This window comes from Metopolophium dirhodum, chromosome 9, assembly GCF_019925205.1.
Source record: "Metopolophium dirhodum isolate CAU chromosome 9, ASM1992520v1, whole genome shotgun sequence".
In the NCBI taxonomy this organism is placed as follows: Eukaryota; Metazoa; Arthropoda; class Insecta; order Hemiptera; family Aphididae; genus Metopolophium; species Metopolophium dirhodum.
In genome coordinates, this window is record NC_083568.1 from 26,905,749 (window position 1) to 26,918,988 (window position 13,240).

The window sequence follows — 13,240 nt, forward strand, 5'->3', positions numbered from 1 at the left end:
ATAGGACCTGAGTCACGGCGCACCTTAATATTCCATTTGTTTATTGTGGCGAGTCGTGAGTGGTGTCGTAGAGTATGTTAGTATAAATGTGTTAATGTATATAAGTATATACCTACTCAATAAATTGTTCAAGTAACATTTTCACGAGGTTTGAAGATCGACTTATTACCAATTAATTGTAGTTATGACGTTATGCGTACCTACACCGCCGTATACTGCTGCACGTGTCGACGCGTTTCCAATAATTGTGCAAGTAGAATACCTACTTGAATATTATGATAAATTATTTCCTAAACATCAACGCTTACAGCTGATATATGGCCATATAAGGTCACCTAATTATAATAAACCTATACGTCATAATATTGTTATTTAATTAATTATTTTAATCCCCGACGTCGAGTAATGGGTAATATTGCTAATGGGGTCTAATACCTTCAACAATGAATTATGAAATATTACTTTTTTTCAGATGACTTGTCTAACAAATAATAACTCGCGTTGAATCTCCAACTTAATTGCAACTGACGTTTTTTTTTTTAACGGAGGTGTGTCCATATAACACCCGTGAGGGTACTACTAGGTGTGTCAAAATATAATAACCTGCACGGGTTATACACTATATAGTTCATCTGATCGGCATAATATTATATGAGTGTATGAACGCTGTGAGGTAACTACGTATGACAGATCATTGTACGTGGTAAGTGTAGGTTATAGGTAACGGTAATAATGATTACTGTCATTATGCCTAACGAGTGACGATTATGGTAGCCGGTAGGTAAATTATGATGTATTTTTAAATTACTTACCCATTAGTACATACTTATACCTATCTATACATTTAAACAAACAGTTTTTTTCATTCAAATCGTATACCGATTGTATTGTTTCACAGAAGTGTGATATTATTTTACGTGATGTGTTTGTCACGTCATTATCTAACTCGTTAAATCGAACGATATCAATAAGTAGAAGTAGGTATCATTAATTCATTATTATACTATTAGGTGTTCAATTTTTAAACACATTTTTCAACCTCCGTAATTGAAAAATGAGATGAATCGTTTTTTAACCGTTATAATGGTTAAAACTTAAAAGTCCAAAGTTGCACGTCGTCGTAGGGAGTTGAAGACGTGTAATAGTTGATGAATTTATGAGATTATGGTACCTATACGTCCTACCTATTATAGTATAATATAATATAATTATTTTATCCCTTGAAGGCATAAAATATGTCGGGGGTGAGTAATAACTAATAACTACTAATAAGTAATAGTTGAAGTGCATACCGGCTACCATCGATTCCAAAAAAAATAAGTTTAGGTATCGGAATAAGCGACTTATAATTTATAGGTACCTATTGTCAATTTATGTGGTTTTATTCATTGGTATTATTGGTATAGATCATGGGGAAAAAATGTATATTTTATATAAAATAAAAATATAATTATATTATCAATTTGCAGGAAAATCAATAAAAGAGAACATAATTTTATGAGAGAATTTATCGAAAAAGTCTAGATTTCAAAGAATAATATAAATTAAATAATAATATCCCAATAGAATTACATATTTCATGGTTACAACTTACTATATTTTCATAGAAAAAAATTGTAGTTTTAAAAAAACTAAAAAAGGGTTTTTATTTAACTTATTAGTGAAGTAAAAAGCAGAAAATAAATCATGATGTCCTTCTACTTGGTATAATGAGTATGAATGATGGTCCTTTCACTGTTGAAGTGTACTCAAATAAAATCTGGCGGGCTTTACTTGCTTTATCGTCTTACTATCTTAGGCCTTTTGCCCTTATATTAATAAAATTATTGTTGTCCATTTAATCTTCATTTCTATATTCATGTTGGCACTTGTTCATACTTGGTAGTATGAAGTTCATATTATATTATTATGCACTAGTATTCTTATTTCTTATATATTATATTAGTATCTGGATGAATATATTCACATCTTTAATTTTGATTTTCCCAGCTTTGCGCCAGGTTTTTATTTGAGCACACTTCAACAGTGAAAGTACCATCATAGGTACTCACTACTCAGAATACCAGGTCGAAGGACATCAGAATTGATTTTCTGCTTTTTAGTTCACTAATAAAAACCTTTTTTAGTTTATTTAAAACCACAATTTATTTAAAACTTTGTAGTAACAAAGTTTAATTCTTTAACATAAAATGGAAAGCATAAAAAGAGTCTTTTTGCGATAATACGAACCCCGCGCCGCAGCCATCGTTTCATCCACGTCATGTGTGCGGGCGGCGGCGACCGAGGTTGACTCATAGGCGCAATTATATAACCCCCCCCCCCCCCTTTTTAAATTATACTTTAGTTAAAAATATATATTATCAGGGTCTATGCAGCTGATACAATTCTAGACACCCCCCTCCCGAAAAATTTCCCTAGTTGCACCTATGGCGGTTGTTGTTTGAAACAATCACATTTTAGAAAAAGCTCTTCGGCATGGACAACTATAGAGCTCATTCTGATTCAGAATATATCTTTTTTATTTCTGTACGTTTAGCCGTTCTTGAGAAATAGCAAGAACAAACATACAGACAGACAAACAGCAGGCTGACAAGATTCGTAGTTTTCAATAAAAAACCTTTAAAAAAAGCAATCTGCAATATTCTATAATGTTTCGAGTAGGTATATAAATTGTTTACATATTGTCCGAGGTTACTTTTATAATAAACAATATTGTATAATATTATATAATGTTTATATTATTATTTATTTTATATTTCTATGACATTATTTTAAACTGAAAAATAAATGTTTTATTGACAACTAATCGGTAGTCGACAGGGTGCGTCCAATGTCCATAGGTATACATAATAGTTTTTCCAGATGTGCGGCTTGCGCAAATCGTCAAACGTGCTGTAACTAATGCATGATAATATTATAAATAATGTTATATGTAAACTACAAATTAAGGTACAAATTTAAATTACAATTTTACAGTTAAACAGCGACATGTGCGACGTGCCTGCGTATATTCCGTCCAAGACGTTCTATAAACATATACATTATATATGTATTTATAATGCGTGTCAGACGTCAGTCGGAATGGAAATTGCTGTTATTGTTATTATACACCTAAAGGTAGTTACTTAAATACTTGACCTATATAGTATCTATATAATATGATGATAATACGATGTCTATATCATTATATCCATCTAAAATGTAAATTACTCGCCATGTACCTGCCTACCTACCTACCTATAATCTATATTCATATATATCTATAATATATTTATTGAACTAAAGTTATCCACCATACTGTAGACTCGTAAAGGCATATTATATTCTTACTCAAATATATTATACTACAGTATTAAATACAAATGGGAAATTATAATTTAGTCCACTGGGTCGGCCGATTAAAACGCCCCAGCCCCACTAACCTATAGATATATATATATAATATCATCAGATACTTATAAAATTGATTTAATTTTGTAAATTATAACAAGACTGAGAAAATTATAATAAATTCAACGATAATGAATAGGAATTTAATATTATAGCGAGCAACAGTCGAACAGTTTGGCTGTCGTACCTATATCTACGTTGTACGTAATGGACATGAAGCTTTCGTAAGCATGCCAGTGTACTTATGTCTTACACAGATTACAGGTATTAAATAATGACTTGCTGTGGATAAAATTATTTTTACATTCCAAGTCCATCACAAATGATGGTTCTTTTTCACCGGTCGTGCTTTCAGCGGTGAAATTATGCAATTATAATTTTTTTTTTCAACATATTATTTTATTCACGACATGCAACATGAACAATAAGCTAAATTGATAAAGTATAAGAATTAATTTATACCTATGTACCCTCAAACATAAATTACACGTCCGTGAAGCCCTTCAACTTCATTAAAAGATTTCGCAAATCATGCTCAGAGAAAATAATTGTCAATAATTTGCAAGTGCAAATTATGTCAGATATACATGGTTTAATGTTGACCCAGAAAATCCAAACAGGCCTCAAAACATTCCCTATAATATTATGTTATACTGCTATAGTTATAACAAGAGTTTGCGACCTACAAGTCCAATATCCTATAGTTTGCAAGTCAGATGTATAATTTATAACTTTATTGAAGGTCTGCATGGGTTATGAACTTATGGGTATAAAACGTTGAAAGCCCGTCCGGCTTAGGGCTTAGTAAATTCGGGGAACGGACTAGGGTTTGCCAACTATATACCAAGTCTATTGGGAATGGTTGTGAGTTTGGTTGGACTTTCTATAAGTAAACATATTGAAAGGAATCGTGAATTTGGCCCTGATATGCAAAAATCTTTAATATTTCCATTTTCCAGGTATATTTGTACTTGCAAATTCTGGACGTCGAACTTAAAACAGTGCTCTGCTGTACAGTAGGTGTCAAGAAGTAATGAGTTGTAATGTGTTAAATTTGAATTCAATGATATATAAAATCACTGTATACGAAAAACGATTCTGAGCAAAGACGGCGGACTTAAGGAGAATCTCGTATTACATTTTCAAATTTTGGATATACATAGAACATTTTTTATGAATTTCTAACCCAAAATAATTTGAAAATCTTCGTGGTTTTTATGAAGTTTGTAAAAATTCTAACTTTAACCGCTCGTAAAAAAATATTATTGATTTCACTCGACCTTTTTTTTAATTTCCACTAATAACAACTAATGAATAATTTCGTATTAAATTTTCAAGTTTTTTGACCAAGTGAAAATTTTTATTGACATTTGTCGAAAACTGACTGAGAGAAATCTCCGTTTTCCTTAATGTTTTCTTGACGCTTTTGAATAGTACTGGAAATGTTCAATTTTTGGAGTATTCTTGAATGTACCAACTAGATTCAATTACCAGAAAGAAAACTGAAATTGAAAATCTAAACATTATTTTGCCTACTTATCGTGGACAGACACAGAAAAAAACACACATCATTGTAAAATCAATACATTCTTCACTCTGCTCAGACACTAAAATGTTGTAATTGTTTATATTTAGAATAAATATAAATGATGGAACTCATCAAGTCTTTCTTTGCATAAAATTATCTTAGAAAAATTGCAAACTGTCAATATTACTAAATAGAACATATAAGTCAAGGCTGCAAAAATTTTTTGTTTCAGGAAAGAATATGATTCAAACGTACGTTTATGGTGTAAAAAATGTCAAATATCCATATTATTGTTAGATTATTATTTATAGAATTTAAAACAATAACCTTGAATTTTATCACACATTTACACTTGTTTTATTCAGTTTTTATTAAAACACCAAATCATTACCTAAAATATTTTATTATAATGTATTATGTTTAAAATTATTGTATACCTTTAATTCAATAAGTACTTGTCTTACCTTATACAAATTTAAAACCGTTAAATTGATTATTATTTTAGGTCCCGAGTCCAGTGATATACTTTTATGTACATATCAAGTATAAGTATTATATCCATGATACGGTTGCGCTAAACGTTCGGTATACCTAATACATGTATCGGTGGGCTGTTACATTATGGCAATTAGTCACGAAATAAAAATATTGGCTATATGTTATAGATATGTTGATTATTGACTTGTCCGTCAAAACGTCTGCAAGTGTATAATTTTTTCGTAATTTTAATGACAGTTGTATTTTCTCATGAAATACATATTAGAGTGCTGTACCGGTTTTTTCTTTTAGGAAATCTTCCATTTACACTATAATTTTAGGTTCAGCTCGTCTGAGGTTATACGCCTATTGCCTATATATATTATATTACCAATAATAATATTGTAATAGCTGTGCAAGAAGCCAAGGCATATTTATCTCCTAATAGTGTTTGCTATTGCACACCGATCGTTCCAAATAATACAATAATTTAATATTGCATTCTCGGAAAAAGACCGATGCCCCATTTGTTTAGGGGGAGGTGGCGCATACACATAATAATAATTATGTACAAATAACTACACACAATACAATATTTTTATGTGGATTACTTTTTAATATAACTATAAGTATATAACACGACTTGTGACGGCGGTTTATGTAAGAAAATGAGTAATATTTCGTCGACCACGTGATTTAAAATATTATATTATATTATTTACGTTGGGTAGGAAAAATAAAACCGCAGTATATTCTCACTGCGAAAACCGCATATAATATTGTAATGTTGTATTACTTGTATTGTAGGTTAGGTTGTGTATATATATATATATAATATTATATTATATACAATTTAGGTAATCCTGTGATACGCGTATGTGCCATCATGAGAGTCGTATAATTATATACGTACTAATGTACTATTAAAGTGTAACTATATAGCAATCATAAATGCACAACAATGCATCTGACAGGACTATAGTATCCTATAGGAGAAAGGCGACCTCTTCGAGAACGGCGTAGGTCGCTGCAACTGATGCAACTCATCGGATGACGGATACTGGTCGTTGATAATAATATTATACTCGGCAGTCGCGGAGTATGTCATTAATCATTATATTATATCGTTTTAATCTAATTTATAATTACATAATGTGTGTCCAAACCTAATTCTACAATGCCCAAACACACGATGGTGATGACCCTGACTTGACGATATAATATCTAAACGTTTGTAAAATTCTGAGAGTGAGTGCGTGACGTTCATAAACATTGGTGAAATAATATAATATATTAATATTACATTTTGATATTATTAAATAGTACGGATACGATCGATTGAAAATTAAATACCTGTGGTGACGGGATGATTCACCGAAATTTCGCGTTAAAAATTTGCTATGGTTGGTAGACAGAGGGCCTGGTCGTCTTCATGTAAATTCCATGGAGAAGATTTAGTCTTGAATACCAATTTAACAATTAATAACCCTCAATCCCCATCGCCCCCCCCCCACACATACACTCAGGGACGCGCTCGACAGAGGGGGTGTCATGACCTTACACAATCCGTTGCACCAATTTATTGTGTTACGCGAAATTTGGATCTTCTGAATTTCTGCATAATATACATATATGTATGGCTAATTTTATAGCTATTTATAATATTTTATATAATTATTGGAATCTAGAAAAAAATGCAATACTACATACCGATTTGTAATCTTTAAACATTTTAATTTATGTGCACGAAAAGACGGACAGTTTGGCTAAAATAACAAGCCCTCAGCAGAATCACTGTGCTTACATTAAAGTCCCAATATTATCAGTGTGACCCATAGAATACTATATAGTGCAACCCGAATAGCTCCCATCCATTGTTTGTTGGTTCCCAAACGACTCAAACAGCTCCCGTCAAAAAAACGTTTCACTACGAATATGTAAATATATTCGTAAACGGCTCCGGTATTCAACATTTCGACAGCAACATTTTTCTATAACTTACTTTGTATATACAATTTAAAAAAAAACACCTACATATTTTCAATTTATGATTTCTATCACTATGTTGAAAGTATAGATATAGCCAACTATAAGACTAATAACTATAATAGTGGTTAGGTACCTACATAGTAGTAACAGCTGACGTAGAAAACCACTTGGTTCACGTGGGATTTGTATCATGATGTTTATGACACATCAAATAAAAATGTTGTTGTGTTTTTTATTTTTGTAACTAAAATTGATTACTAAAATAATAAACGCATAGGTAGACTACAACAAGTGCACGTTTTTTACATTTTAAGTGTTGTGGATTTGAATATCTTTTTGGGAGGGCTTATGACCAACAAAGGCCCCTCCCAGTGGCCAAATTGAATATTATATCCGATATCTATGAACTTCATAAAATCAGTTTGATCGTAGTATACCTATAGATATCAGGTATGCTTGAATATAATATATGATCTAAGGGCCCTATTAACAATTTTATCGATCAACATTTTATTAAAACCAAAATAAAGTATTTATGTATTAAAGCTAATAACGGGAATCCACACACCTGTTGTTGGACCTAGTGCAATACAGATACTCGGAGCAGTTGGAGCTGCAGAAATCTGGAGTTTAAAATCGGTTAAATGTGTAAATCTGCGCTTGTAGTGACTAGTGACTATAATATAATATATATACATATATGTCATTCTACGTGCCGTAGACGTAAACGGGATCTCGTAATTTACAACCAACTTGAGAAGGAATGACCAGAAATTGCAAATTTGCAACACACATTTGAATAATATTGAAATCCACACGACTAACCTCCACTCCTTCCGCCCAACGAAAGTATACTGGCTCGAGCCACAGCAGTACATAGTACACGGTACATCTACGTCCTACACTGTATATTTTGTTCATCATGATATACCATATACATTGTACATATTATTTTGTACCTATTTAATAATATATACGATTTTAGCTGCAGTCGTCGCGAGTCTCGACTATACGTAGTAAATACCTAACGTCGTAAAGTTATAGGTAGGTACCTATATATACGATAACATGATATACCGTTCAGGTCCGGTAACCGGGAAATCCCAAGTATACCGTTACATTGAAAATATATTATAATATTGTAGTGTGTACGAGTTTTACAACGTTCACTTCATCACTTTTGTACAAATCGTAATAATAATAATTAATTATTATAAGTACAACGGTGCTCTAGCAACGTGATGTATTATCCACGATCAGTTTACATTTGTAATTTGTATCTATGTACATTGTATACAATATATAAATATAATTTACACAGTATGTAATTGCTGTATAGTTTAATATTATCGAAGACACGAGGCATTATATGTTTAACCGGGCGCTCGGGAATTGAGCCACAATATTAACCTTTTTTCGTAAAGGTATACGGTAATATTGGGCCACTGCAGTTTTACATATTTTATAACAGGTGGACTCGGTGATTGGGCCACTAAATTGATATGTCATATATAAAATGCTTATAACAAATTTAAAGTTTCTGTGTTCGGCAGTCGCATTGACGGCACTCTTGAATGCTGTGCAAAGCATTGTTATCAATTATTTTCTATTCGTGGTTATGAAGACAATTCATATGTTTCTTTAGTAATTTGTTTACTTCAAAACAAGCAAAAAGATACTTAATATATAAAAATACAGATTTCATTTGTGGCCCAATCTCCGGGCAGTAAAATGTAAACAAATATTTTATACGAACCAGGTAGATAAAAATACGTGGCCCTAGGTTATTGTTTCAAAGGCAGATGAAAAAAATTAAAAATCCTTAGTCACAGTTTTCATTTATAAGCATTTAAAGTTCAAATCTTGACAAAATACGGAAAAATGACGAAAATTTGCAAATTATTTTGAGTTAGAAATTCATAAAAAATTTTTTTTTTAAATCTAAGATTTGAAAATATAATACAAGATTCCTCATAAGTTTGTCTACCTTTATCAAAAAAAACAAATGTCTACAAGAATGTCAAATTAAATTTTTATGAGCGTTTGAAATTCATATTTTTACAACATTTGATATTCACTCGATATCTCATATAACGATTTTCTTATTTTGTTGTAATTAAAAAACGTATGACTGTAGATACTTGAAAATTTCACTGAATGTTTGTATTAGCATTTGCTATACACGATAAAATTTTGAAAATAATTTGCCTCTTTTTGAGATGTTTACGAACATTGTCTGTTTTCAATTTTTTTAGTTTTTATTTCTATAAATATCAATAAAATGTTATTTGCTGAGTAAAAAACCGCAAAAATTTAATATAAGGCTCCTGATATATCGTTCTAATAGCAGTTGAAAAATATTAAAAATACATAAGCACAATTTTTTTTTATAAGCATTTAAAGGTCAAATTTTGATAAAATTTATCAAATTTATAATTTAATAATTATTTTGTAGTTAAATATTTATAAAATGTTCAACTTTTATAGCTAAGGATTGAAAATTGAAAACAAGGCTCCACGTAAATAGGTTATATATAAATTACTTTATTCACAATAATATCATCAAATATACTTGGTAATATCATAGGCTGACTGACCGTTTTCGCTCAGAATCGTTTTTCTTATATAATATATTATATCATTGAATTCAAATTTAACTCCATCCATTACAGTGACCCACTTGTAACCTACTGTACAGCAGAGCGACATCAACTTACCCACCTTTTTGAATTTGGAAAGTTGGTTCAACCACAAAATCGTTTCTATTATTATGTCTTACTGCGATTGTTTTTTAATTTGTGTATGGATATATCGTACTGCACTATACTGTCAGTACAATAGGACTATATTATCAAAATGATAAATTGTTCAGGAGAGCATATTTAATCTTTAATAACTTACAGTAATTTGTCAGTTATCTTCAGCCACATAGAAGTATAACAAATTGTTCTCTAAAATTTCTTATAAGTTGATGACGTCCATTTTTAAAATCTCAGGCTCACCAGTTACAGTATTTATTTATAAAAACAATAAATATTTTGAGATATGGCCTTATTGCATTCATAATTTTATTACCTAACCATTTATACTAACATATATTTCTAATAATTAATAATAATTATTGATGACAATAATATTATTAATATTGTATTTCATACATAATATTATTAGATTCTGAGCGGACCAATAAATGTATTGTTTTTACAATAACCATTCTTTATTTTTTTTGTTATTACACATACAAAAAGTACCTAATTGAAATAATGCTTCATTTTTCAATTTCAGTATCTTTTCTATAGTGTTCCCACTATAGTGGATCCAGGTGGTACTTTGTAGAGGTTAAAACTAAAAATACCCAGTAGTTTTAAAAAGTGACGAAGAAAACAAAAAAAAAAATTTTAAAAAAAACAGAAGTTTTGACAAAATTGACTTGATTATTTTTTTTGTGTACTTAACTAAAAAAAAATAACCGTAGATAGATAACGAAATTGTATTATTATATTATAAATTATTAACATTGTGCGATTTGGTCATTTTCTATAAATATTTATATTGATTTTAACCATATTTTAATGTAAGAAGGTGATATTGTGAAATATCTTACAGTACCATTGTGCGGCTTTTATCAAAGTATTTTTTCAAGAAATATTTATAATTATTTTAGTGCAATTAGGCCGTAATTTATTATGCAGCGGCATTATTATCAATAAGTTTATTTAAAAGGTCACATTTAAATTTACGGTTTTATTGTTATCAACTATCTATCGACCTACTTTATTACAATTATTTCATTAATAGTAAATTTAATAACTGTAAATGACCGTAAACAGTTCAAAACAAATGAAAATATACTATATAATACTATTGTTCTATGCTATTGGGGAAATAGATTAACAAAACGCGCTCTGGTGGAAATAATTTGTACCTTCCGATTCCGGGGTGTATAGATATAGTTTTATATTGGTTATTTTACTTTTTATAATAAATGAATTTTGGTATCGAAACTTTATACGCTTTTATAGCTAACTGTATACGTTGGTAAGTATATAATTTCTATTAATATTATCAAATACATTCAAATACACTTCACTTAAAGGAAAATAAATGCGAAATGTCGGGAAAATACATACAATCTCTCGACTCCACGTAGGGGGGAACCCGCTTAACCATCAGTACGATAGGCGTCGACAGCGCTCTCAGTGTTAGTGTCCGTGTTACAATCGTTAAACTAAGGTTAAACCACCGAATTCGTCCGGTAAAATCAGTGGGTTAGGCGTAACCGAGGTTTAAACTATGATTGTAAAACTGGCCCTTAATCTGTCTTCCCAATATAATATAGCCAATTTTATCGATTCATGTACCATGTGTGATGGTCCTCTAAATTGTCGCGGATCCGAATAGGTAACTAATATTATAGTAGGTAACTAATTAAAAGTTTAAAACAGGTCTTGTATTAATGCTATAATAACGATCGCCCACACGCAATCAGTGTCTAAATTAAAATTATTGTAAACGTATTTACATATTACGATCACGTAATAACAAGAAGGGGGCTCGATTTTTTTTCCTTGGTAGAACGGGTAATGGCACCCGGACGACATCTCATGACTAGAGGTTATATTTATTATGTGGGCTGATCCCGGAAGTACTGCAACTCCGGGCCAACCCGCGGTGGAGCAGGAGCAAGCTCCTAATAATTCAAAAAATTAGCTTAACATTTGAATCACTTTGTAAGTGATTTATCAGATGTTAAGTTGATAAGAACAGATACTACGCTTTTGATCTTGGCCATTGGGCCGAGAAGCGTTGTCTTAATAGTGACATAGGCAAAACTAAATCGAAACCCTTGCACTTATGACGTGTTGAGACGCATACCAAACGAAGAGTCGTTCACACGTGATTAAAGTTACTTTGGATACGAATAGCATTTTTAAGTACGTATCTATTATAATTAGAACGGTAATTATTGATTTTAATAATGACGTTGCAATGTCGTTCGCGGTTCATTAAATGGCCATCGTCGCTGTACGTACGAATTTGATAGGTTTGTACGCGCCATCTACCGGTCATTACACGCAACAAACGTCTACGCCAGGCTGGGCAAGTTAATGATTTTTTTTAACTCAGTTAAGTTAAGTTAATATGCACCAATAACAAAAAGTTAAAAGTTAAAAGTTAATTTAACTACAGGTTAACTCGGTTATGTTAAAAGTTAATACACACTTTTTGTTAACTTTTTATTAAGTTAAAAAAAAGGTTATGTTAAAAGTTAATACACACTTTTTGTTAACTTTTTATTAAGTTAAAAAAAAAGTTAATTTGTTTATACAACGCTAGCGTACTTAATTTTTTTCCAATCCAAAACTAAATTTTAGAATATAGTGTTAATACTTCATACAGTATTTCCATATAAGTTAGATTCAAATGATATAAATGTTTAACTTTAAACAATTTACGATACATATTTTTTGACATGAAAACGAAATAGACTGAAATAGTGAAATATTATAAAATTAAAAACAAAATAAATTAACCTAACTTACTTCTTAAAATGAAAAATTAACTCGTTAATTTCACGTTAATTAAGAAAGAAATTTAGTAAAGTTAACAGTTAAGTTAATGAAAAGCCAAAAGTAACTAGTTAAGTTAAAAAGTTTAAATAAAATTAACTTTTTAACTTAACTTTAACTTTTGAACTCGTTAATGCCCAGCCTTGCGTCTACATATAGGCGCCTTACACGCTTTTTAAAAAGTTTTCATTACGCAATTTTAATAAAATCTTAGAATCTTCACTAAATAGTATAGACACTAATGTCATGAAAGACAGCAAATTTTGATTCTGAGCTGAGAGAAAAG

The 13,240-nt window shown here is 30.6% G+C and overlaps 1 non-coding gene across 1 annotated transcript; it reads right to left on the minus strand.

Moving 5' to 3' along the window:
- Nucleotides 1–12,007: 12,007 nt before the first annotated feature.
- Nucleotides 12,008–12,192, minus strand: LOC132953107 (U2 spliceosomal RNA). Its single transcript, XR_009665553.1, has one exon. It is a non-coding gene; the product is annotated as a U2 spliceosomal RNA (small nuclear RNA).
- Nucleotides 12,193–13,240: the final 1,048 nt, after the last annotated feature.